Below are 27,745 nucleotides of genomic sequence, written 5' to 3'. Positions count from 1 at the left end.
ACTGAGATGGGGAGCCTGAACCAGGGTCTGTAGTGACTCCTCTAGCACTGAGATCGGGAGCCTGAACCAGGGTCTGTAGTGACTCCTCTAGCACTGAGATGGGGAGCCTGCACCAGGGTCTGTAGTGACTCCTCTAGCACTGAGATGGGGAGCCTGAACCAGGGTCTGTAGTGACTCCTCTAGCACTGAGATGGGGAGCCTGAACCAGGGTCTGTAGTGACTCCTCCAGCACTGAGATGGGGAGCCTGAACCAGGGTCTGTAGTGACTCCTCTAGCACTGAGATGGGGAGCCTGAACCAGGGTCTGTGGTGACTCCTCTAGCACTGAGATGGGGAGCCTGAACCAGGGTCTGTAGTGACTCCTCTAGCACTGAGATGGGGAGCCTGAACCAGGGTCTGTAGTGACTCCTCTAGCACTGAGATGGGGAGCCTGAACCAGGGTCTGTAGTGACTCCTCTAGCACTGAGATGGGGAGCCTGAACCAGGGTCTGATGTTCTATTGTAAAGGGATAGTTTAGATTTGACATATTGAGATGTTTCCTTACCTTGAAAGCAGTCTATGGACAAGGAGTGACTTGCAATCCACACTTTAGTTAAAATAGACATAGCCAACAACAAGAAGTCTTAAAGTCTGACCAAAACCTTGACACAAAAAGGCTGCATTAACACAGGCAGCCCAATTTTTGAATATTTTGCCCAATTATTGGCAAAACATCTGATCTCATTGGTCAAAAGACCAATTAGTGACGTCAACGTCTGAATTGGGCTTCCTGTGTGAACAGCATAAGGCCAGGATTCGATCAGATAACCTGTGGTAACTGCATCATTGTTTTTGTTGAGGTGGTGCCGGATGTGTGACTGTCAAAATGGTTAAAAAACTCATCTAAAAAGGTCTGACCAAAACCTTGACAGACTAACCAGAGGTAATATTGTGTTTACAGTGTGTTAATTTATCCTATCCGGCTGGAGGTGCGTGCAGAACCTAGCGCCATAGACATTAAAGAAACAACGCCATCTACTGGCCCCAATACATAGACACTAACCCCGTCCCCAGGCTAGCGCTGGTGCTAAGTGATTTGGAGGTCAGTATGAGGCCCTGCTCCTCATTAAAATAAATGAATTGATAGTAAAGACGTAATTTAAATGTAAGAAATTAACCACTTTACTTTTTTTTTTATGTAAAAAAAACAACTACTTTTTCATGTGCCATGAACACAACCAGTTATGTTTTCATCTGATTGTCAAACCAATCACTATAAAAAAAAGTAGGTTACCTTCACACGTTCATTCCAAAATAATTCCCGCATCCCAACAGCGCCGCTAATTTTTCCTTCAATCCGCAAGTGTCTGAAACCATCTCACCTGAGAAAAGCATCCGAGCGAGCGAAACAGCGCCCTCATCTGCCTTACTATATAACATGCCATAGTCTTGTTGGCCAGACAGCATCAGATACATGTCCTCTGTCTCCACGACGATGGCAGTATTATCAGCAGCACCTGTTTTTCTACTAAAGAAATGCGTATTGTATCCATCCCCCTAGTCCAAGGGCCCGGTCTGGGTTTCTACTAAAGAAATGCATATTGTATCCATCCCCCTTAGTCCAAAGACACGGGTCTGGGTTTCTACTAAAGAAATGCGTATTGTATCCATCCCCCTTAGTCCAAAGACCCGGTCTGGGTTTCTACTAAAGAAATGCGTATTGTATCCATCCCCCTTAGTCCAAAGACACGGGTCTGGGTTTCTACTAAAGAAATGCGTATTGTATCCATCCCCCTTAGTCCAAAGACACGGGTCTGGGTTTCTACTAAAGAAATGCATATTGTATCCATCCCCCTTAGTCCAAAGACACGGGTCTGGGTTTCTACTAAAGAAATGCGTATTGTATCCATCCCCCTTAGTCCAAAGACACGGGTCTGGGTTTCTACTAAAGAAATGCGTATTGTATCCATCCCCCTTAGTCCAAAGACACGGGTCTGGGTTTCTACTAAAGAAATGCGTATTGTATCCATCCCCCTTAGTCCAAAGACACGGGTCTGGGTTTCTACTAAAGAAATGCGTATTGTATCCATCCCCCTTAGTCCAAAGACACGGGTCTGGGTTTCTACTAAAGAAATGCGTATTGTATCCATCCCCCTTAGTCCAAAGACACGGGTCTGGGTTTCTACTAAAGAAATGCGTATTGTATCCATCCCCCTTAGTCCAAAGACACGGGTCTGGGTTTCTACTAAAGAAATGCGTATTGTATCCATCCCCCTTAGTCCAAAGACACGGGTCTGGGTTTCTACTAAAGAAATGCGTATTGTATCCATCCCCCTTAGTCCAAAGACCCGGTCTGGGTTTCTACTAAAGAAATGCGTATTGTATCCATCCCCCTTAGTCCAAAGACACGGGTCTGGGTTTCTACTAAAGAAATGCGTATTGTATCCATCCCCCTTAGTCCAAAGACACGGGTCTGGGTTTCTACTAAAGAAATGCATATTGTATCCATCCCCCTTAGTCCAAAGACACGGGTCTGGGTTTCTACTAAAGAAATGCGTATTGTATCCATCCCCCTTAGTCCAAAGACACGGGTCTGGGTTTCTACTAAAGAAATGCGTATTGTATCCATCCCCCTTAGTCCAAAGACACGGGTCTGGGTTTCTACTAAAGAAATGCGTATTGTATCCATCCCCCTTAGTCCAAAGACACGGGTCTGGGTTTCTACTAAAGAAATGCGTATTGTATCCATCCCCCTTAGTCCAAAGACACGGGTCTGGGTTTCTACTAAAGAAATGCGTATTGTATCCATCCCCCTTAGTCCAAAGACACGGGTCTGGGTTTCTACTAAAGAAATGCGTATTGTATCCATCCCCCTTAGTCCAAAGACACGGGTCTGGGTTTCTACTAAAGAAATGCGTATTGTATCCATCCCCCTTAGTCCAAAGACACGGGTCTGGGTTTCTACTAAAGAAATGCGTATTGTATCCATCCCCCTTAGTCCAAAGACACGGGTCTGGGTTTCTACTAAAGAAATGCGTATTGTATCCATCCCCCTTAGTCCAAAGACACGGGTCTGGGTTTCTACTAAAGAAATGCGTATTGTATCCATCCCCCTTAGTCCAAAGACACGGGTCTGGGTTTCTACTAAAGAAATGCGTATTGTATCCATCCCCCTTAGTCCAAAGACACGGGTCTGGGTTTCTACTAAAGAAATGCGTATTGTATCCATCCCCCTTAGTCCAAAGACACGGGTCTGGGTTTCTACTAAAGAAATGCGTATTGTATCCATCCCCCTTAGTCCAAAGACACGGGTCTGGGTTTCTACTAAAGAAATGCGTATTGTATCCATCCCCCTTAGTCCAAAGACACGGGTCTGGGTTTCTACTAAAGACATGCGTATTGTATCCATCCCCCTTAGTCCAAAGACACGGGTCTGGGTTTCTACTAAAGAAATGCGTATTGTATCCATCCCCCTTAGTCCAAAGACACGGGTCTGGGTTTCTACTAAAGACATGCGTATTGTATCCATCCCCCTTAGTCCAAAGACACGGGTCTGGGTTTCTACTAAAGAAATGCGTATTGTATCCATCCCCCTTAGTCCAAAGACACGGGTCTGGGTTTCTACTAAAGAAATGCATATTGTATCCATCCCCCTTAGTCCAAAGACACGGGTCTGGGTTTCTACTAAAGAAATGCGTATTGTATCCATCCCCCTTAGTCCAAAGACACGGGTCTGGGTTTCTACTAAAGAAATGCGTATTGTATCCATCCCCCTTAGTCCAAAGACACGGGTCTGGGTTTCTACTAAAGAAATGCGTATTGTATCCATCCCCCTTAGTCCAAAGACACGGGTCTGGGTTTCTACTAAAGAAATGCGTATTGTATCCATCCCCCTTAGTCCAAAGACACGGGTCTGGGTTTCTACTAAAGAAATGCGTATTGTATCCATCCCCCTTAGTCCAAAGACACGGGTCTGGGTTTCTACTAAAGAAATGCGTATTGTATCCATCCCCCTTAGTCCAAAGACACGGGTCTGGGTTTCTACTAAAGAAATGCGTATTGTATCCATCCCCCTTAGTCCAAAGACACGGGTCTGGGTTTCTACTAAAGAAATGCGTATTGTATCCATCCCCCTTAGTCCAAAGACACGGGTCTGGGTTTCTACTAAAGAAATGCGTATTGTATCCATCCCCCTTAGTCCAAAGACACGGGTCTGGGTTTCTACTAAAGAAATGCGTATTGTATCCATCCCCCTTAGTCCAAAGACACGGGTCTGGGTTTCTACTAAAGAAATGCGTATTGTATCCATCCCCCTTAGTCCAAAGACACGGGTCTGGGTTTCTACTAAAGAAATGCATATTGTATCCATCCCCCTTAGTCCAAAGACACGGGTCTGGGTTTCTACTAAAGAAATGCATATTGTATCCATCCCCCTTAGTCCAAAGACACGGGTCTGGGTTTCTACTAAAGAAATGCATATTGTATCCATCCCCCTTAGTCCAAAGACACGGGTCTGGGTTTCTACTAAGCTGACATATGGAGTTGTTTTTAGATGGTCATACCAAGGATAATTGAGCTATTTGATGTATAATTTTAGGACCCCTGTAGAAATAAATAAAATACATTATTTGATGAAACATTGAATTTGGCCTTACTGCTATTAGCCCAAAGAAATGCATTGAATAACAGATTCATACATGGAAAAACAGATTGTAAAATGTCATCAAAAGGAAATGTTTTATACATGTCTGTACTATATCTGAGAGATTTTTATTTATTTATTTATCCGTTATTTTACCAGGTAAGTTGACTGAGAACACGTTCTCATTTACAGCAACGACCTGGGGAATAGTTACAGGGGAGAGGAGGGGGATGAATGAGCCGATTTGTAAACGTATATACAAGAAAGCTCATTTTGATATGATTTTTAAAACCCTCAAACACCGAGTTAGCCACACCCAGTGGTGGATAAAGTACCCAACTGTCATATTGGAGTCAAAGATACATGATAAGAAAATGACTCAAGTGAAAGTAAAACTCACCCAGTAAAATACTACTTTAGTGAAACTCACCCAGTAAAATACTACTTTAGTGAAACTCACCCAGTAAAATACTACTTTAGTAAAACTCACCCAGTAAAATACTACTTTAGTAAAACTCACCCAGTAAAATACTACTTTAGTAAAAGTCACCCAGTAAAATACTACTTTAGTGAAACTCACCCAGTAAAATACTACTTTAGTGAAACTCACCCAGTAAAATACTACTTTAGTGAAAGTCACCCAGTAAAATACTACTTTAGTAAAACTCACCCAGTAAAATACTACTTTAGTGAAACTCACCCAGTAAAATACTACTTTAGTAAAACTCACCCAGTAAATTACTACTTTAGTGAAACTCACCCAGTAAAATACTACTTTAGTAAAAAACTCACCCAGTAAAATACTACTTTAGTGAAACTCACCCAGTAAAATACTACTTTAGTAAAACTCACCCAGTAAAATACTACTTTAGTGAAACTCACCCAGTAAAATACTACTTTAGTGAAACTCACCCAGTAAAATACTACTTTAGTGAAAGTCACCCAGTAAAATACTACTTTAGTGAAACTCACCCAGTAAAATACTACTTTAGTAAAACTCACCCAGTAAAATACTACTTTAGTGAAACTCACCCAGTAAAATACTACTTTAGTGAAACTCACCCAGTAAAATACTACTTTAGTAAAAGTCACCCAGTAAAATACTACTTTAGTGAAACTCACCCAGTAAAATACTACTTTAGTAAAAGTCTAAGTATTCGGTTTTAAATATACCACAAATAAAAGAAAGTATAGCCAATCCAAATGCCACAATTTGGTTTTTGTATTTTTATTTACGGATAGTCAAGGACACACTCCAACACTCAGACATAATGACAAATGAGTCCTTCAGATCAGAGGCAGTAGGGAGGACCAGGGATGTTCTCTGTTTAGTGAGTCCTCCAGATCAGAGGCAGTAGGGAGGACCAGGGATGTTCTCTGTTTAGTGAGTCCTCCAGATCAGAGGCAGTAGGGAGGACCAGGGATGTTCTCTGTTTAGTGAGTCCTCCAGATCAGAGGCAGTAGGGAGGACCAGGGATGTTCTCTGTTTAGTGAGTCCTCCAGAGCAGAGGCAGTAGGGATGACCAGGGATGTTCTCTGTTTAGTGAGTCCTCCAGAGCAGAGGCAGTAGGGATGACCAGGGATGTTCTCTGTTTAGTGAGTCCTCCAGATCAGAGGCAGTAGGGATGACCAGGGATGTTCTCTGTTTAGTGAGTCCTCCAGAGCAGAGGCAGTAGGGATGACCAGGGATGTTCTCTGTTTAGTGAGTCCTCCAGATCAGAGGCAGTAGGGATGACCAGGGATGTTCTCTGTTTAGTGAGTCCTCCAGATCAGAGGCAGTAGGGAGGACCAGGGATGTTCTCTGTTTAGTGAGTCCTCCAGATCAGAGGCAGTAGGGATGACCAGGGATGTTCTCTGTTTAGTGAGTCCTCCAGAGCAGAGGCAGTAGGGATGACCAGGGATGTTCTCTGTTTAGTGAGTCCTCCAGATCAGAGGCAGTAGGGATGACCAGGGATGTTCTCTGTTTAGTGAGTCCTCCAGATCAGAGGCAGTAGGGAGGACCAGGGATGTTCTCTGTTTAGTGAGTCCACCAGATCAGAGGCAGTAGGGATGACAAGGGATGTTCTCTGTTTAGTGAGTCCGCCAGATCAGAGGCAGTAGGGATGACCAGGGATGTTCTCTGTTTAGTGAGTCCTCCAGATCAGAGGCAGTAGGGATGACCAGGGATGTTCTCTGTTTAGTGAGTCCACCAGATCAAAGGCAGTAGGGATGACCAGGGATGTTCTCTGTTTAGTGAGTCCTCCAGATCAGAGGCAGTAGGGATGACCAGGGATGTTCTCTGTTTAGTGAGTCCTCCAGATCAGAGGCAGTAGGGATGACAAGGGATGTTCTCTGTTTAGTGAGTCCACCAGTCGGAGGAAACACCGTGCACCTGGCTACCTTGGTTAGCGTGCACTGCGCCCGGCCCGCCACAGGAGTCGCTGGTGCGCGATGAGATAAGGATATCCCTACCGGCCAAACCCTCCCTAACCCAGACAATTGTGCGTCGCCCCATGGACCTCCCGGTCGCGGCCGGCTGCAACAGAATAGGCTACTAATTAATCAGTGTGATTTTGCGAGACATTGATTCAGCTTTGATCTAACTTGACTAAACGTGATAATGAGAAGTGATCATCTTCTATTTGTATTAATAAATGATGAGTAGGACTATTATAGGTGAAGGCAACAGATCTCGATGAGGGTTATTTTAAAGGATTGGAGCGCCCTTCCTGGTTCTAAAAGGACAGCGCCAGAATAGCTCAATGATGTTAAAGTTGTTGAACCAACTTGTGGTGCTGAAGAATAGCTGAAGGTTGGCTGAAGGATAGCTGAAGGACAACTGAAGGATAGCTGAAGGATGGCTGAAGGATAGCTGAAGGACAACTGAAGGATAGCTGAAGGATAGCTGAAGGATGGCTGAAGGATAACTGAATGATAGCTGAAGGATGGCTGAAGACCGACTGAAGGATGGCTGAAGGATAGCTGAAGGATGGCTGAAGGATGGCTGAAGGGTAGCTGAAGGATAGCTGACTGATAACTGAAGACCGACTGAAGGATGACTGAAGGATGGCTGAAGGATAGCTGAAGGATGGCTGAAGGATAGCTGAAGGATGGCTGAAGGATAGCTGAAGGATAGCTGACTGATAACTGAAGGACAGCTGAAGGATAGCTGACTGATAACTGAAGACCGACTGAAGGATGGCTGAAGGATAGCTGAAGGATAGCTGAAGGATGGCTGAAGGATAGCTGAAGGATGGCTGAAGGATAGCTGAAGGATAACTGAAGGATAGCTGACTGATAACTGAAGACCGACTGAAGGATGACTGAAGGATGGCTGAAGGATAGCTGAAGGATGGCTGAAGGATAGCTGAAGGATGGCTGAAGGATAGCTGAAGGATAGCTGACTGATAACTGAAGGACAGCTGAAGGATAGCTGACTGATAACTGAAGGATAGCTGAAGGATAGCTGAAGGATAGCTGAAGGATAGCTGAAGGATAACTGAAGGATAGCTGACTGATAACTGAAGGACAGCTGACGGATAGCTCAGCCATTCGGCCAATTCAGGAACAAACAATAATTTGCAATATAATCTAATAGGCCTACATGTTATAGCTATTAGTAGGCTACAGCCTAATGGAAAAACAAATACATATGGCCAGCAGCATACCACCCTGCATACCACCGCTGGCTTGCTTCTGAAGCTAAGCAGGGTTGGTCCTGGTCAGTTCCTGAATGGGAGACCAGATGCTGCTGGAAGTGGTGTTGGAGGGCCAGTTCCTCTGGTCTAAAACAATATCCCAATGCCCTAGGGCAGTGATTGGGGACACTGCCCTGTGTAGGGTGCCGTCTTTCGGATGGGACATTAAACGGGTGTCCTGACTCTCTGAGGTCATTAAAGATCCCATGGCACTTATCGTAAGAGTAGGGGTGTTAACCCCCGGTGTCCTGGCTAAATTCCCAATCTGGCCCTCAAATCATCACGGTCACCTAATAATCCCCCGTTTACAATTGTCTCATTCATCCCCCCTCCTCTCCCCTGTAACTATTCCCCAGGTCGTTGATGTAAATGAGAACGTGTTCTCAGTCAACTTACCTGGTAGAATAACAGATAAATGAAATACAGCCTCATATCATTGCACTGTTTGCGAGGAGTTGCTTTAGTTGCCAGTAGGCATTTCATTGTATTGTGTATCTATAGCGTAAATAGACGTTGATTTGATTGACTTGAATATATTGTTACAATATACCCTGTTACGGAATAAAAGAAAACAGATGTGGACTATCAATTCATATCATTTATTTGCATACATTATACATGCTATCAAATTAATTGAACAAGTAGTGAATATACATCATTACGAAGTAGAACTGAAGGAAATTTGTTTTAAAACAGACATAAAAATCAATCTATTGGTGTGGCGTATTCACGCATCTCAACAAACTAGAACCTAAACGCATTGTTACCTCCAACTTGGCACGATTCACATTTCCAATTTCCCACCCTGACATACCAAGCTAGAACGGGCCCTGCGTCTCAACCAATAGCCAGTGTTGGCTAAATATCCCAAGCAGAGCTACAGAAACTTCCAGAGAGGATCAGGCTCCCTGGGCTTTGCTGTGGCCACTCTGGGTTGGGTGTCCTTGGCAGAAGTGTCACCGTAACCAACTGGTCAAATATTGTTGTGGGTATTATGAACATCAAGGCAGACACACGGTGAATTTGGATCCTCGATCTCATTGGTGTGATGATAAGTCAAGGCAGACACACGGTGAATTTGGATCCTCGATCTCATTGGTGTGATGATAAGTCAAGGCAGACACACAGTGAATTTGGATCCTCGATCTCATTGGTGTGATGATAAGGTCCATGGGTCAAAACAGCAGATTTTTTTTTAATCAATGTTCTGATTGGCCAAAGTGGTCAAGCCTCTGATGAACCTCTGCAGTGGAAACACAGCCTGCCTTTAGGTCTTCATCATTCTATCCACCAACAGAGAGAAGACAGAGAAGAAACCACCATGCCTCTTGGCTGCTATACATATGTATTTGGTTTGTCATTCTATCATTTTTCATGTAATTTCAGTGGTAATTTATTCAGCATTTATCAGAATACATTTTCCAGAAATAGTTTTACCAGCTTCATGTTTTCTAACATTGAAAAGGTGAAGGAGTGCCAGTCCTCCAGCAGCAATACTACCCTGGTGGTAGGCACGCCAGTCCTCCAGCAGCAATACTACCCTGGTAGTAGGCACGCCAGTCCTCCAGCATCAATACTACCCTGGTAGTAGGCACGCCAGTCCTCCAGCAGCAATACTACCCTGGTAGTAGGCACGCCAGTCCTCCAGCATCAATACTACCCTGGTAGTAGGCACGCCAGTCCTCCAGCAGCAATACTACCCTGGTAGTAGGCACGCCAGTCCTCCAGCAGCAATACTACCCTGGTAGTAGGCACGCCAGTCCTCCAGCAGCAATACTACCCTGGTGGTAGGCACGCCAGTCCTCCAGCAGCAATACTACCCTGGTAGTAGGCACGCCAGTCCTCCAGCATCAATACTACCCTGGTAGTAGGCACGCCAGTCCTCCAGCAGAAATACTACCCTGGTAGTAGGCACGCCAGTCCTCCAGCAGCAATACTACCCTGGTAGTAGGCACGCCAGTCCTCCAGCAGCAATACTACCCTGGTAGTAGGCACGTCAGTCCCCCAGCATCAATACTACCCTGGTAGTAGGCACGCCAGTCCTCCAGCAGCAATACTACCCTGGTAGTAGGCACGCCAGTCCTCCAGCAGCAATACTACCCTGGTAGTAGGCACGCCAGTCCTCCAGCAGCAATACTACCCTGGTAGTAGGCACGTCAGTCCCCCAGCAGCAATACTACCCTGGTAGTAGGCACGCCAGTCCTCCAGCAGCAATACTACCCTGGTAGTAGGCACGTCAGTCCTCCAGCAGCAATACTACCCTGGTAGTAGGCACGTCAGTCCTCCAGCAGCAATACTACCCTGGTAGTAGGCACGCCAGTCCTCCAGCAGCAATACTACCCTGGTAGTAGGCACGCCAGTCCTCCAGCAGCAATACTACCCTGGTGGTAGGCACGCCAGTCCTCCAGCAGCAATACTACCCTGGTGGTAGGCACGCCAGTCCTCCAGCAGCAATACTACCCTGGTGGTAGGCACGCCAGTCCTCCATCAGCAATACTACCCTGGTGGTAGGCACGCCAGTCCTCCATCAGCAATACTACCCTGGTGGTAGGCACGCCAGTCCTCCAGCAGCAATACTACCCTGGTGGTAGGCACGCCAGTCCTCCAGCAGCAATACTACCCTGGTGGTAGGCACGCCAGTCCTCCAGCAGCAATACTACCCTGGTAGTAGGCACGTCAGTCCTCCAGCATCAATACTACCCTGGTAGTAGGCACACCAGTCCTCCAGCAGCAATACTACCCTGGTAGTAGGCACGCCAGTCCTCCAGCAGTAATACTACCCTGGTAGTAGGCACGCCAGTCCTCCAGCAGCAATACTACCCTGGTAGTAGGCACGCCAGTCCTCCAGCATCAATACTACCCTGGTAGTAGGCACGCCAGTCCTCCAGCATCAATACTACCCTGGTGGTAGGCACGCCAGTCCTCCAGCAGCAATACTACCCTGGTGGTAGGCACGCCAGTCCTCCAGCAGCAATACTACCCTGGTGGTAGGCACGCCAGTCCTCCAGCAGCAATACTACCCTGGTAGTAGGCACGCCAGTCCTCCAGCAGCAATACTACCCTGGTAGTAGGCACGCCAGTCCTCCAGCAGCAATACTACCCTGGTAGTAGGCACGTCAGTCCTCCAGCAGCAATACTACCCTGGTAGTAGGCACGTCAGTCCTCCAGCAGCAATACTACCCTGGTGGTAGGCACGTCAGTCCTCCAGCAGCAATACTACCCTGGTGGTAGGCACGTCAGTCCTCCAGCAGCAATACTACCCTGGTAGTAGGCACGCCAGTCCTCCAGCAGCAATACTACCCTGGTAGTAGGCACGCCAGTCCTCCAGCAGCAATACTACCCTGGTAGTAGGCACGCCAGTCCTCCAGCAGCAATACTACCCTGGTAGTAGGCACGTCAGTCCTCCAGCAGCAATACTACCCTGGTAGTAGGCACGTCAGTCCTCCAGCAGCAATACTACCCTGGTAGTAGGCACGTCAGTCCTCCAGCAGCAATACTACCCTGGTGGTAGGCACGTCAGTCCTCCAGCAGCAATACTACCCTGGTAGTAGGCACGCCAGTCCTCCAGCAGCAATACTACCCTGGTAGTAGGCACGTCAGTCATCCAGCATCAACACTACCCTGGTAGTAGGCACGCCAGTCCTCCAGCAGCAATACTACCCTGGTAGTAGGCACGACAGTCCTCCAGCAGCAATACTACCCTGGTAGTAGGCACGACAGTCCTCCAGCAGCAATACTACCCTGGTAGTAGGCACGCCAGTCCTCCAGCAGCAATACTACCCTGGTAGTAGGCACGCCATTCCTTCAGCAGCAATACTACCCTGGTAGTAGGCACGTCAGTCCTCCAGCAGCAATACTACCCTGGTAGTAGGCACGCCAGTCCTCCAGCAGCAATACTACCCTGGTAGTAGGCACGCCAGTCCTCCAGCAGCAATACTACCCTGGTAGTAGGCACGCCAGTCCTCCAGCAGCAATACTACCCTGGTAGTAGGCACGCCAGTCCTCCAGCAGCAATACTACCCTGATAGTAGGCACGCCAGTCCTCCAGCAGCAATACTACCCTGGTAGTAGGCACGCCAGTCCTCCAGCAGCAATACTACCCTGGTAGTAGGCACGCCAGTCCTCCAGCAGCAATACTACCCTGGTAGTAGGCACGCCAGTCCTCCAGCAGCAATACTACCCTGGTAGTAGGCACGCCAGTCCTCCAGCAGCAATACTACCCTGGTAGTAGGCACGCCAGTCCTCCAGCAGCAATACTACCCTGATAGTAGGCACGCCAGTCCTCCAGCAGTAATACTACCCTGGTAGTAGGCACGCCAGTCCTCCAGCAGCAATACTACCCTGGTAGTAGGCACGCCAGTCCTCCAGCAGCAATACTACCCTGGTAGTAGGCACGCCAGTCCTCCAGCAGCAATACTACCCTGGTAGTAGGCACGCCAGTCCTCCAGCAGCAATACTACCCTGGTAGTAGGCACGCCAGTCCTCCAGCAGCAATACTACCCTGGTAGTAGGCACGCCAGTCCTCCAGCAGCAATACTACCCTGATAGTAGGCACGCCAGTCCTCCAGCAGCAATACTACCCTGGTAGTAGGCACGCCAGTCCTCCAGCAGCAATACTACCCTGGTAGTAGGCACGCCAGTCCTCCAGCAGCAATACTACCCTGGTAGTAGGCACGCCAGTCCTCCAGCAGCAATACTACCCTGGTGGTAGGCACGCCAGTCCTCCAGCAGCAATACTACCCTGGTAGTAGGCACGCCAGTCCTCCAGCAGCAATACTACCCTGATAGTAGGCACGCCAGTCCTCCAGCAGCAATACTACCCTGGTAGTAGGCACGCCAGTCCTCCAGCAGCAATACTACCCTGGTAGTAGGCACGCCAGTCCTCCAGCAGCAATACTACCCTGGTAGTAGGCACGCCAGTCCTCCAGCAGCAATACTACCCTGGTAGTAGGCACGCCAGTCCTCCAGCAGCAATACCACCCTGGTAGTAGGCACGCCAGTCCTCCAGCAGCAATACTACCCTGGTAGTAGGCACGCCAGTCCTCCAGCAGCAATACTACCCTGGTGGTAGGCACGCCAGTCCTCCAGCAGCAATACTACCCTGGTAGTAGGCACGCCAGTCCTCCAGCAGCAATACTACCCTGGTAGTAGGCACGACAGATTTCAGACACGGCCACTGACTGACTCAAACATGTTATTTACAGACGACAAAGAATTTAATTCAAAATCAACTGATACAGAACAAGACTTAATATTAGAATATCAAAAAGAATCAACACCCTGCCAACATATCAACATAACTCAGCATATCAACATAACTCAACATATCAACATAACTCAGCATATCAACATAACTCAGCATATCAACATAACTCAGCATATCAACATAACTCAGCATATCAACATAACTCAGCATATCAACATAACTCAGCATATCAACATAACTCAACATATCAACATAACTCAACATATCAACATAACTCAACATATCAACATAACTCAACATATCAACATAACTCAACATATCAACATAACTCAACATATCAACATAACTCAACATAACAACATAACTCAACATATCAGCATATCAACATAACTCAACATAACAACATAACTCAACATATCAACATATCAACATAACTCAACATAACAACATAACTCAACATATCAACATAACTCAGATCAGAGGCAGTAGGGATGACCAGGGATGTTCTCTGTTTAGTGAGTCCTCCAGAGCAGAGGCAGTAGGGATGACCAGGGATGCTCTCTGTTTAGTGAGTCCTCCAGATCAGAGGCAGTAGGGATGACCAGGGATGTTCTCTGTTTAGTGAGTCGTCCAGATCAGAGGCAGTAGGGATGACCAGTGATGTTCTCTGTTTAGTGAGTCCACCAGATCAGAGGCAGTAGGGATGACCAGGGATGTTCTCTGTTTAGTGAGTCCACCAGATCAGAGGCAGTAGGGATGACCAGGGATGTTCTCTGTTTAGTGAGTCCTTCAGATCAGAGGCAGTAGGGATGACCAGGGATGTTCTCTGTTTAGTGAGTCCTCCAGAGCAGAGGCAGTAGGGATGACCAGGGATGCTCTCTGTTTAGTGAGTCCTCCAGATCAGAGGCAGTAGGGATGACCAGGGATGTTCTCTGTTTAGTGAGTCCTCCAGATCAGAGGCAGTAGGGATGACCAGTGATGTTCTCTGTTTAGTGAGTCCACCAGATCAGAGGCAGTAGGGATGACCAGGGATGTTCTCTGTTTAGTGAGTCCACCAGATCAGAGGCAGTAGGGATGACCAGGGATGTTCTCTGTTTAGTGAGTCCACCAGATCAGAGGCAGTAGGGATGACCAGGGATGTTCTCTGTTTAGTGAGTCCTCCAGATCAGAGACAGTAGGGATGACCAGGGATGTTCTCTGTTTAGTGAGTCCTCCAGATCAGAGGCAGTAGGGATGACCAGGGATGTTCTCTGTTTAGTGAGTCCACCAGATCAAAGGCAGTAGGGATGACCAGGGATGTTCTCTGTTTAGTGAGTCCTCCAGATCAGAGGAAACACCGTGCACCTGGCTACCTTGGTTAGCGTGCACTGCGCCCGGCCCGCCACAGGAGTCGCTGGTGCGCGATGAGATAAGGATATCCCTACCGGCCAAACCCTCCCTAACCCAGACAATTGTGCGTCGCCCCATGGACCTCCCGGTCGCGGCAACAGAATAGGCTACTAATTAATCAGTGTGATTTTGCGAGACATTGATTCAGCTTTGATCTAACTTGACTAAACGTGATAATGAGAAGTGATCATCTTCTATTTGTATTAATAAATGATGAGTAGGACTATTATAGGTGAAGGCAACAGATCTCGATGAGGGTTATTTTAAAGGATTGGAGCGCCCTTCCTGGTTCTAAAAGGACAGCGCCAGAATAGCTCAATGATGTTAAAGTTGTTGAACCAACTTGTGGTGCTGAAGATTAGCTGAAGGATGGCTGAAGGATAGCTGAAGGACAACTGAAGGATAGCTGAAGGATGGCTGAAGACCGACTGAAGGATGGCTGAAGGATAGCTGAAGGATAGCTGAAGGATAGCTGAAGGATAACTGAAGACCGACTGAAGGATGGCTGAAGGACGACTGAAGGATAGCTGAAGGATGGCTGAAGGATAGCTGAAGGATGGCTGAAGGATAGCTGAAGGATAGCTGACTGATAACTGAAGGACAGCTGAAGGATAGCTGACTGATAACTGAAGGATAGCTGAAGGATAACTGAAGGATAGCTGAAGGATAGCTGAAGGATAACTGAAGGATAGCTGAAGGATAGCTGAAGGATAGCTGAAGGATAACTGAAGGATAGCTGACTGATAACTGAAGGATAGCTGACTGATAACTGAAGGATAGCTGACTGATAACTGAAGGACAGCTGACGGATAGCTCAGCCATTCGGCCAATTCAGGAACAAACAATAATTTGCAACATAATCTAATAGGCCTACATGGTATAGCTATTAGTAGGCTACAGCCTAATGGAAAAACAAATACATATGGCCAGCAGCATACCACCCTGCATACCACCGCTGGCTTGCTTCTGAAGCTAAGCAGGGTTGGTCCTGGTCAGTTCCTGAATGGGAGACCAGATGCTGCTGGAAGTGGTGTTGGAGGGCCAGTTCCTCTGGTCTAAAACAATATCCCAATGCCCCAGAGCAGTGATTGGGGACACTGCCCTGTGTAGGGTGCCGTCTTTCGGATGGGACGTTAAACGGGTGTCCTGACTCTCTTGAGGTCATTAAAGATCCCATGGCACTTATCGTAAGAGTAGGGGTGTTAACCCCCGGTGTCCTGGCTAAATTCCCAATCTGGCCCTCAAATCATCACGGTCACCTAATAATCCCCCGTTTACAATTGTCTCATTCATCCCCCCTCCTCTCCCCTGTAACTATTCCCCAGGTCGTTGATGTAAATGAGAACGTGTTCTCAGTCAACTTACCTGGTAAAATAACAGATGAATGAAATACAGCCTCATATCATTGCACTGTTTGCGAGGAGTTGCTTTAGTTGCCAGTAGGCATTTCATTGTATTGTGTATCTATAGCGTAAATAGACGTTGATTTGATTGACTTGAATATATTGTTACAATATACCCTGTTACGGAATAAAAGAAAACAGATGTGGACTATCAATTCATATCATTTATTTGCATACATTATACATGCTATCAAATTAATTGAACAAGTAGTGAATATACATCATTACGAAGTAGAACTGAAGGAAATTTGTTTTAAAACAGACATAAAAATCAATCTATTGGTGTGGCGTATTCACGCATCTCAACAAACTAGAACCTAAACGCATTGTTACCTCCAACTTGGAACGATTCACATTTCCAATTTCCCACCCTGACATACCAAGCTAGAACGGGCCCTGCGTCTCAACCAATAGCCAGTGTTGGCTAAATATCCCAAGCAGAGCTACAGAAACTTCCAGAGAGGATCAGGCTCCCTGGGCTTTGCTGTGGCCACTCTGGGTTGGGTGTCCTTGGCAGAAGTGTCACTGTAACCAACTGGTCAAATATTGTTGTGGGTATTATGAACATCAAGGCAGACACACGGTGAATTTGGATCCTCGATCTCATTGGTGTGATGATAAGTCAAGGCAGACACACAGTGAATTTGGATCCTCGATCTGATTGGTGTGATGATAAGTCAAGGCAGACACACGGTGAATTTGGATCCTCGATCTCATTGGTGTGATGATAAGTCAAGGCAGACACACGGTGAATTTGGATCCTCGATCTCATTGGTGTGATGATAAGGTCCATGGGTCAAAACAGCAGATTTTTTTTAAATCAATGTTCTGATTGGCCAAAGTGGTCAAGCCTCTGATGGACCTCTGCAGTGGAAACACAGCCTGCCTATAGGTCTTCATCATTCTATCCACCAACAGAGAGAAGACAGAGAAGAAACCACCATGCCTCTTGGCTGCTATACATATGTATTTGGTTTGTCATTCTATCATTTTTCATGTAATTTCAGTGGTAATGTATTCAGCATTTATCAGAATACATTTTCCAGAAATAGTTTTACCAGCTTCATGTTTTCTAACATTGAAAAGGTGAAGGAGTGCCAGTCCTCCAGCAGCAATACTACCCTGGTGGTAGGCACGCCAGTCCTCCAGCAGCAATACTACCCTGGTGGTAGGCACGCCAGTCCTCCAGCAGCAATACTACCCTGGTGGTAGGCACGTCAGTCCTCCAGCAGCAATACTACCCTGGTGGTAGGCACGCCAGTCCCCCAGCATCAATACTACCCTGGTAGTAGGCACGCCAGTCCTCCAGCAGCAATACTACCCTGGTGGTAGGCACGCCAGTCCTCCATCAGCAATACTACCCTGGTAGTAGGCACGCCAGTCCTCCAGCAGCAATACTACCCTGGTGGTAGGCACGCCAGTCCTCCAGCATCAATACTACCCTGGTAGTAGGCACGCCAGTCCTCCAGCAGCAATACTACCCTGGTGGTAGGCACGCCAGTCCTCCAGCAGCAATACTACCCTGGTAGTAGGCACGCCAGTCCTCCAGCAGCAATACTACCCTGGTAGTAGGCACGCCAGTCCTCCAGCAGCAATACTACCCTGGTAGTAGGCACGCCAGTCCTCCAGCAGCAATACTACCCTGGTGGTAGGCACGCCAGTCCTCCATCAGCAATACTACCCTGGTAGTAGGCACGCCAGTCCTCCAGCAGCAATACTACCCTGGTGGTAGGCACGCCAGTCCTCCAGCAGCAATACTACCCTGGTAGTAGGCACGTCAGTCCTCCAGCATCAATACTACCCTGGTGGTAGGCACGCCAGTCCTCCAGCAGCAATACTACCCTGGTAGTAGGCACGCCAGTCCTCCAGCAGCAATACTACCCTGGTAGTAGGCACGCCAGTCCTCCAGCAGCAATACTACCCTGGTAGTAGGCACGCCAGTCCTCCAGCAGCAATACTACCCTGGTAGTAGGCACGCCAGTCCTCCAGCAGCAATACTACCCTGGTAGTAGGCACGTCAGTCCTCCAGCAGCAATACTACCCTGGTAGTAGGCACGCCAGTCCTCCAGCAGCAATACTACCCTGGTAGTAGGCACGCCAGTCCTCCAGCAGCAATACTACCCTGGTAGTAGGCACGCCAGTCCTCCAGCAGCAATACTACCCTGGTAGTAGGCACGTCAGTCCTCCAGCAGCAATACTACCCTGGTAGTAGGCACGTCAGTCCTCCAGCAGCAATACTACCCTGGTAGTAGGCACGTCAGTCCTCCAGCAGCAATACTACCCTGGTAGTAGGCACGCCAGTCCTCCAGCAGCAATACTACCCTGGTGGTAGGCACGCCAATCCTCCAGCAGCAATACTACCCTGGTGGTAGGCACGCCAGTCCTCCAGCAGCAATACTACCCTGGTGGTATGCACGCCAGTCCTCCAGCAGCAATACTACCCTGGTGGTAGGCACGCCAGTCCTCCAGCAGCAATACTACCCTGGTAGTAGGCACGCCAGTCCTCCAGCAGCAATACTACCCTGGTAGTAGGCACGTCAGTCATCCAGCATCAATACTACCCTGGTAGTAGGCACGCCAGTCCTCCAGCAGAAATACTACCCTGGTAGTAGGCACGTCAGTCCTCCAGCATCAATACTACCCTGGTAGTAGGCACGCCAGTCCTCCAGCAGCAATACTACCCTGGTAGTAGGCACGACAGTCCTCCAGCAGCAATACTACCCTGGTAGTAGGCACGCCAGTCCTCCAGCAGCAATACTACCCTGGTAGTAGGCACGTCAGTCCTCCAGCAGCAATACTACCCTGGTAGTAGGCACGCCAGTCCTCCAGCAGCAATACTACCCTGGTAGTAGGCACGCCAGTCCTCCAGCAGCAATACTACCCTGGTAGTAGGCACGCCAGTCCTCCAGCAGCAATACTACCCTGATAGTAGGCACGCCAGTCCTCCAGCAGCAATACTACCCTGGTAGTAGGCACGCCAGTCCTCCAGCAGCAATACTACCCTGGTAGTAGGCACGCCAGTCCTCCAGCAGCAATACTACCCTGGTAGTAGGCACGCCAGTCCTCCAGCAGCAATACTACCCTGGTAGTAGGCACGCCAGTCCTCCAGCAGCAATACTACCCTGGTAGTAGGCACGCCAGTCCTCCAGCAGCAATACTACCCTGGTAGTAGGCACGCCAGTCCTCCAGCAGCAATACTACCCTGGTAGTAGGCACGCCAGTCCTCCAGCAGCAATACTACCCTGGTAGTAGGCACGCCAGTCCTCCAGCAGCAATACTACCCTGGTAGTAGGCACGCCAGTCCTCCAGCAGCAATACTACCCTGGTAGTAGGCACGTCAGTCCTCCAGCAGCAATACTACCCTGGTAGTAGGCACGCCAGTCCTCCAGCAGCAATACTACCCTGGTAGTAGGCACGCCAGTCCTCCAGCAGCAATACTACCCTGGTAGTAGGCACGCCAGTCCTCCAGCAGCAATACTACCCTGGTAGTAGGCACGTCAGTCCTCCAGCAGCAATACTACCCTGGTAGTAGGCACGTCAGTCCTCCAGCAGCAATACTACCCTGGTGGTAGGCACGTCAGTCCTCCAGCAGCAATACTACCCTGGTAGTAGGCACGCCAGTCCTCCAGCAGTAATACTACCCTGGTAGTAGGCACGCCAGTCCTCCAGCAGCAATACTACCCTGGTAGTAGGCACGCCAGTCCTCCAGCAGCAATACTACCCTGGTAGTAGGCACGCCAGTCCTCCAGCATCAATACTACCCTGGTAGTAGGCACGCCAGTCCTCCAGCATCAATACTACCCTGGTAGTAGGCACGACAGTCCTCCAGCAGCAATACTACCCTGGTAGTAGGCACGCCATTCCTCCAGCAGCAATACTACCCTGGTAGTAGGCACGCCAGTCCTCCAGCAGCAATACTACCCTGGTAGTAGACACGCCAGTCCTCCAGCAGCAATACTACCCTGGTAGTAGGCACGCCAGTCCTCCAGCAGCAATACTACCCTGGTAGTAGGCCCGCCAGTCCTCCAGCAGCAATACTATCCTGGTAGTAGGCACGCCAGTCCTCCAGCAGCAATACTACCCTGGTAGTAGGCACGCCAGTCCTCCAGCAGCAATACTACCCTAGTAGTAGGCACGCCAGTCCTCCAGCAGCAATACTACCCTGGTAGTAGGCACGCCATTCCTCCAGCAGCAATACTACCCTGGTAGTAGGCACGCCAGTCCTCCAGCAGCAATAATACCCTGGTAGTAGGCACGACAGATTTCAGACACGGCCACTGACTGACTCAAACATGTTATTTACAGACGACAAAGAATTTAATTCAAAATCAACTGATACAGAACAAGACTTAATATTAGAATATCAAAAAGAATCAACACCCTGCCAACATATCAACATAACTCAGCATATCAACATAACTCAGCATATCAACATAACTCAGCATATCAACATAACTCAGCATATCAACATCTCAACATATCTCAACATAACTCAACATATCAACATAACTCAGCATATCAACATAACTCAGCATATCAACATAACTCAACATCTCAACATAACTCAACATAACAACATAACTCAACATAACTCAGCATATCAACATAACTCAACATCTCAACATAACTCAACATAACAACATAACTCAACATAACAACATAACTCAACATAACTCAACATATCAACATAACTCAACATAACTCAACATAACTCAACATAACTCAACATAACTCAACATATCAACATAACTCAACATAACTCAACATATCAACATAACTCAACATAACTCAACATAACTCAACATATCAACATAACTCAACATAACAACATAACTCAACATAACTCAACATAACTCAACATAACTCAACATAACTCAACATATCAACATAACTCAACATAACTCAACATATCAACATAACTCAACATATCAACATAACTCAACATAACTCAACATATCAACATATCAACATATCAACATATCAACATATCAACATAACTCAACATAACTCAACATAACTCAACATAACTCAACATAACTCAACATAACTCAACATAACTCAACATATCAACATAACTCAACATAACTCAACATATCAACATAACTCAACATAACTCAACATATCAACATAACTCAACATAACTCAACATACTCAACATATCAACATAACTCAACATAACTCAACATAACTCAACATAACTCAACATAACTCAACATATCAACATAACTCAACATAACAACATAACTCAACATAACTCAACATAACTCAACATAACTCAACATAACTCAACATAACTCAACATATCAACATAACTCAGCATATCAACATAACTCAACATAACTCAACATAACTCAACATAACTCAACATAACTCAACATAACTCAACATATCAACATAACTCAACATAACTCAACATATCAACATAACTCAGCATAAAGATCACCTACCTTTATCACAACTAACTAACTAGCACTTAAACCTTTGTTATATTCATCAAAAAGACACCACCCAATATAACAACTCCCTTTATCTCAACTAACTAACACTTAAATCTTCTTCTGGGACAACACCCTATTCCCTACATAGTACACTACTTTAGACCAGAGCTCTATGGCACACTATTCCCTACATAGTGCACTACATTTGACCTGAGTCCTAAGGAATAGGGTGGCATTTTGGAAGCAGACCATGTCTGAGCCCGACAGTTGATGTGGGCTCCTATCCTCTCTCTGAGTCTAGCTAGGACTGATGTTGTCCCTGGTTCACCTCTGCTCTGCTGGACCCAGGTCTCTGTGGGGGAGGGGGGGCGCTCTCAGGCACCGACCCAGGCAGGACGGGTACCTCGCGGGAAGGCAGCGGCTCCAATCTGGGCCCCCCGTGGGGCCTTCCCTGAAGCCATCCTCTACCCCTGACTGGCCACAGTGGATCTGGAGGGGGAGGGGCTGGTCGCTCCTCCTCTACCCAGCACGCCTGCCTGCTGGCTGGGGTCCGGCCGCGACCAGGGCTGCCTCTGGGGCTGGCTCCACCACGGGGACTGGGGGGCTGGGCTCTACCTAGCCTGGGGGAGCTGTCCCAGGGAGGCCGAGTGAACACGGAGGGGGCCTCCATGGGGGGGGGTGGGTGTTGGAAGGAGGGAGGAGGGCGTGCTTCTTCTCTAAGCTGCCCTGACTCTGGCCTGGTCGGTTTCTCCTCCTCGAAGTGCACCTATAGGGGAAACAGACAGTCTCAATATCTACATCTGTCTGTCATCTTATCTACAACAAGACTGCATCATAAATGGCACCCTAATCCCTTTATAGTGCACTACTTTAGACCAGAGTCCTATGGGCTTATAGTACTAACCTGTGGTCTAGGTCTGCCTGCTCCCTGTCTCTGTAGACACTGTAACCTCCTGAGGAGAAAGGCCTTGTCCTTCCCCTCCTAACACCACAGAGAGAGAGAGAGAGAGACACAGGAGGAGAGAAATGGATGGATTAGACAGGGAAGAGAGGAAGGGGAGAGAGGAAGAGAGGAAGAGAGAGAGGGAAGAGAGGAAGAGAGGGGGGAAGAGGGAGAGAGAGAGGGGGGAAGAGGGAGAGAGAGAGGGGGGAAGAGGGAGAGAGAGAGGGGGGAAGAGGGAGAGAGAGAGGGAGGAAGGGAAGAGAGGAAGAGAGGGAACACTGAGGAAGAGAGGTGCGTGTGTGTTTGTATAGGTGTGTGTGTGCGCTTCAGTGTATGTATGTGTAGGAGAGCCTCACATTGACTATCTGTTCCCGTAGAGACATGATGAGACGTTTACGACCCTGATTCACCTGCCACAGGAAGTACATCACCACCCTACAGGAAGAGACATGATGAGACGTTTACGACCCTGAGTCACCTGCCACAGGAAGTACATCACCAGCCTACAGGAAGAGACACGATGAGACGTTTACGACCCTGAGTCACCTGCCACAGGAAGTACATCACCACCCTACAGGAAGAGACACAATGAGACGTTTACGACCCTGAGTCACCTGCCACAGGAAGTACATCACCACCCTACAGGAAGAGACATGAGACGTTTACGACCCTGAGTCACCTGCCACAGGAAGTACATCACCACCCTACAGGAAGAGACACGATGAGACGTTTACGACCCTGAGTCACCTGCCACAGGAAGTACATCACCACCCTACAGGAAGAGACATGATGAGACGTTTACGACCCTGAGTCACCTGCCACAGGAAGTACATCACTAACCTACAGGAAGTAAAGGCACATTTTTATATTTGAGTCATTTACCAGACATTCTTATTCAGAGCGACAGTCAGAGAATCCATCTTAACATAGCTAGGAGCTAGGCTAGCTATAGCAACCACACTGTCATAGTACATTACCCCTCAATAGAGTGGTTATCAGATAGCTAGGAGATAGGCTAGTTATAGCAACCACACTGTCATAGTACATTACCCCTCAATAGAGTAGTTATCAGATAGCTAGGAGATAGGCTAGCTATAGCAACCACACTGTCATAGTACATTATCTCTCAATAGAGTAGTTATCAGATAGCTAGGAGCTAGGCTAGCTATAGTAACCACACTGTCATAGTACATTATCCCTCAATAGAGTAGTTATCAGATAGCTAGGAGATAGGCTAGCTATAGCAACCACTGTCATAGTACATTATCCCTCAATAGAGTAGTTATCAGATAGCTAGGAGCTAGGCTAGCTATAGTAAGCACACTGTCATAGTACATTATCCCTCAATAGAGTAGTTATCAGATAGCTAGGAGCTAGGCTAGCTATAGCAACCACACGGTCATAGTACATTACCCCTCAATAGAGTAGTTATCAGATAGCTAGGAGATAGGCTAGCTATAGCAACCACACGGTCATAGTACATTATCCCTCAATAGAGTAGTTATCAGATAGCTAGGAGATAGGCTAGCTATAGTAACCACACTGTCATAGTACATTATCCCTCAATAGAGTAGTTATCAGATAGCTAGGAGCTAGGCTAGCTATAGTAACCACACTGTCATAGTATATTATCCCTCAATAGAGTAGTTATCAGATAGCTAGGAGCTAGGCTAGCTATAGCAACCACACTGTCATAGTACATTATCCCTCAATAGAGTAGTTATCAGATAGCTAGGAGCTAGGCTAGCTATAGCAACCACACGGTCATAGTACATTATCCCTCAATAGAGTAGTTATCAGATAGCTAGGCTAGCTATAGCAACCACACGGTCATAGTACATTATCCCTCAATAGAGTAGTTATCAGATAGCTAGGAGCTAGGCTAGCTATAGCAACCACACTGTCATAGTACATTACCCTCAATAGAGTAGTTATCAGATAGCTAGGAGCTAGGCTAGCTATAGCAACCACACGGTCATAGTACATTATCCCTCAATAGAGTAGTTATCAGATAGCTAGGAGCTAGGCTAGCTATAGTAAGCACACTGTCATAGTACATTATCCCTCAATAGAGTAGTTATCAGATAGCTAGGAGCTAGGCTAGCTATAGTAACCACACTGTCATAGTACATTATCCCTCAATAGAGTAGTTATCAGATAGCTAGGAGCTAGGCTAGCTATAGCAACCAGTACATCAGTCAGAGCTAGTAGCCTTAGCTTCTGTTCCTTATTTCATGGGAGGATAAAACCATTACACACACACAGTAACATACTTGTACCAGGACTGGACATAGGAGAAGTGTGTGTGTGTGTTTATGTGTGTGTACACAGCTACTCACAGTACTATGAGTGTTAGGAGGCAGTAGAAGACTTGACTGTGTAGTATAATGTTGATGATCCAAGCCAGCCAGGCAGAGTGGGGCTGAGAGGCCTGAAGGGAGGCTAGCCACTGGTCTACAGTCTGCATCACCCAGCCTTGGCCCTGGAACGGACCACACACACTAGAGGGAGGGAGACTGGGGACAGAGACAGGACAGGTAGGGTTAGTGTGTGTCTACAGTCTGCATCACCCAGCCCTGGTCCTGGAACGGACCACACACACTAGAGGGAGGGAGACTGGGGACCGAGACAGGACAGGTAGGGTTAGTGTGTGTCTACAGTCTGCATCACCCAGCCTTGGCCCTGGAACGGACCACACACACTAGAGGGAGGGAGACTGGGGACCGAGACAGGACAGGTAGGGTTAGTGTGTGTCTATCCACTGGTCTACAGTCGGTGTGAGAAAGTTACAGATGCACAGATATCATACACCCCCCCCCCCCCCCAAAAATGCTAACCCTGTTATTGTAATGGTGAGTGGTTAACATGTCCTGGGGGTGTGATATTTGAGCGTCTAACTTTCTCACTCATCATCATTCAAGATTCATTCATTAATTCACAGTAGCACCAACATTAATGTAGAAGTGTTTAGAAACATCATCTTTTCTTATTTACAATAAAAGTGACTCCAAAATGACACAATACATTATTTACCCTTCATTTCTATTGGGCACCAAATCATCTGAAACACAACCTAAACAAACAGCACATGCATCCAATAAGTTTGTAGAGTCACAAGCTTGATGTAGTCATTGCGTGCTAGAAATATGGGACTAAATACTCAACTTTAAACTACTTTAAGACACATATTTGTCCCAATGCTTCTGGTCCCCTAAAATGGGAGGACTAAGTACAAGAAGTGCTGTAATATCTAAACGGGTCACCCAATATGGATGAAAATACCCTCAAATTAAAGCTGACAGTCTGACCTTTAACCTCATAGTCATTGTACCATTTCAAATCCAAAGTGGAGTACAGAGCCACAACAACAAACAAAATGGTCGCTGTCCCAATACTTTTGGAGCTCACTGTACTTCCTGTGCTTGGCCCTCCTATGTTCAACATAATAAATGGCTCCCTATCCTCCAGATGTGTACCAAACTCACTGAAAGTGGCAGTAATAACACGTCTTCTGAAAAAGCCAAACCTTGACCTGAAAAAGGAAAATAACTATCAGTCTAGGTCTAATCTCCTGTTCCTGTCAAAAACGCTACAAAAAGCTGTTTCTCAGCAACTCACCGCCATCCTGAAAACAAATCATGTATACGAAACGTCCCAGTCTGGTTTTAGACCCCCACCATAGTACTGAGACCACACTTAAGAAGGTTGTAAATGACATTTTAATGGCGTCAGACCGAGCCTCTGCGTCTGTCCTTGTGCTCCTAGACCTTAGTGCCGTTTTCAACAACATCAATCACTACATTTTTTTTGGGGGGGGGGGGGGGGGAGATTGGAAACCATAAATGGTCCACACGGACAAGTTGTTATCTGTCAGAAAGATATCAGTTCGTCTCAGTGGATGGGTTTGTCTTCGGACGTTCGGTGTTCCCCAAGGTTCCGTTCTAGGACCTCTATTGTTTTCACTATATATGCTACCTCTTGGTGATGTCATAACGGAAACACAATGTCAACTTTCACTGCTATGTGGACGACGCACAGCTATAGATTTCAATGAAACATGGTGAAGCACTAAAAATTGCCAACCCCAAAGCCTGTGTTTCAGACATTTTATTTTATTTTATTTTACCTTTATTTAACCAGGTAGGCAAGTTGAGAACAAGTTCTCATTTACAATTGCGACCTGGCCAAGATAAAGCAAAGCAGTTCGACAAATAAAACGACACAGAGTTACACATGGAGTAAAAACAAACATACAGTCAATAATGCAGTATAAACAAGTCTATATACAATGTGAGCAAATTAGGTGAGAAGGGAGGTAAAGGCAAAAAAGGCCATGATGGCAAAGTAAATACAATATAGCAAGTAAAATACTGGAATGGTAGTTTTGCAATGGAAGAATGTGCAAAGTAGAAATAAAAAAATAATGGGGTGCAAAGGAGCAAAATAAATAAATTAATTAAAATTAAATACAGTTGGGAAAGAGGTAGTTGTTTGGGCTAAATTATAGGTGGGCTATGTACAGGTGCAGTAATCTGTGAGCTGCTCTGACAGTTGGTGCTTAAAGCTAGTGAGGGAGATAAGTGTTTCCAGTTTCAGAGATTTTTGTAGTTCGTTCCAGTCATTGGCAGAAGAGAACTGGAAGGAGAGGCGGCCAAAGAAAGAATTGGTTTTGGGGGTGACTAGAGAGATATACCTGCTGGAGCGTGTGCTACAGGTGGGAGATGCTATGGTGACCAGCGAGCTGAGATAAGGGGGGACTTTACCTAGCAGGGTCTTGTAGATGACATGGAGCCAGTGGGTTTGGCGACGAGTATGAAGCGAGGGCCAGCCAACGAGAGCGTACAGGTCGCAATGGTGGGTAGTATATGGGGCTTTGGTGATAAAACGGATTGCACTGTGATAGACTGCATCCAATTTGTTGAGTAAGGTATTGGAGGCTATTTTGTAAATGACATCGCCAAAGTCGAGGATTGGTAGGATGGTCAGTTTTACAAGGGTATGTTTGGCAGCATGAGTGAAGGATGCTTTGTTGCGAAATAGGAAGCCAATTCTAGATTTAACTTTGGAT

General features: G+C 47.0%; 1 protein-coding gene across 2 annotated transcripts in view; it reads right to left on the bottom strand.

Moving 5' to 3' along the window:
• Positions 1-21,657: 21,657 nt before the first annotated feature.
• LOC116359839 (transmembrane channel-like protein 5) overlaps positions 21,658-27,745 on the bottom strand; it is a 35,301-nt gene continuing 29,213 nt past the window's right edge. The window contains exons 17-20 of one of the 2 annotated variants that reach the window (XM_031813695.1): positions 25,017-25,393; positions 23,034-23,112; positions 22,639-22,716; positions 21,658-22,500 (exon numbers count right to left, since the gene is read on the bottom strand). The gene's annotated coding sequence lies outside the window, so the exon portion shown is untranslated. Of the gene's footprint in view, positions 22,501-22,638; positions 22,717-23,033; positions 23,113-23,355; positions 23,450-25,016; positions 25,394-27,745 lie in introns of those variants that run through there. The other variant, XM_031813697.1, reaches the window with a different exon arrangement.

This window comes from Oncorhynchus kisutch, unplaced genomic scaffold (assembly GCF_002021735.2).
Source record: "Oncorhynchus kisutch isolate 150728-3 unplaced genomic scaffold, Okis_V2 Okis06b-Okis10b_hom, whole genome shotgun sequence".
In the NCBI taxonomy this organism is placed as follows: Eukaryota; Metazoa; Chordata; class Actinopteri; order Salmoniformes; family Salmonidae; genus Oncorhynchus; species Oncorhynchus kisutch.
The sequence above is the reverse complement of the archived record's forward strand: the minus strand, read 5'-3'. Positions and strand labels throughout refer to the sequence as shown.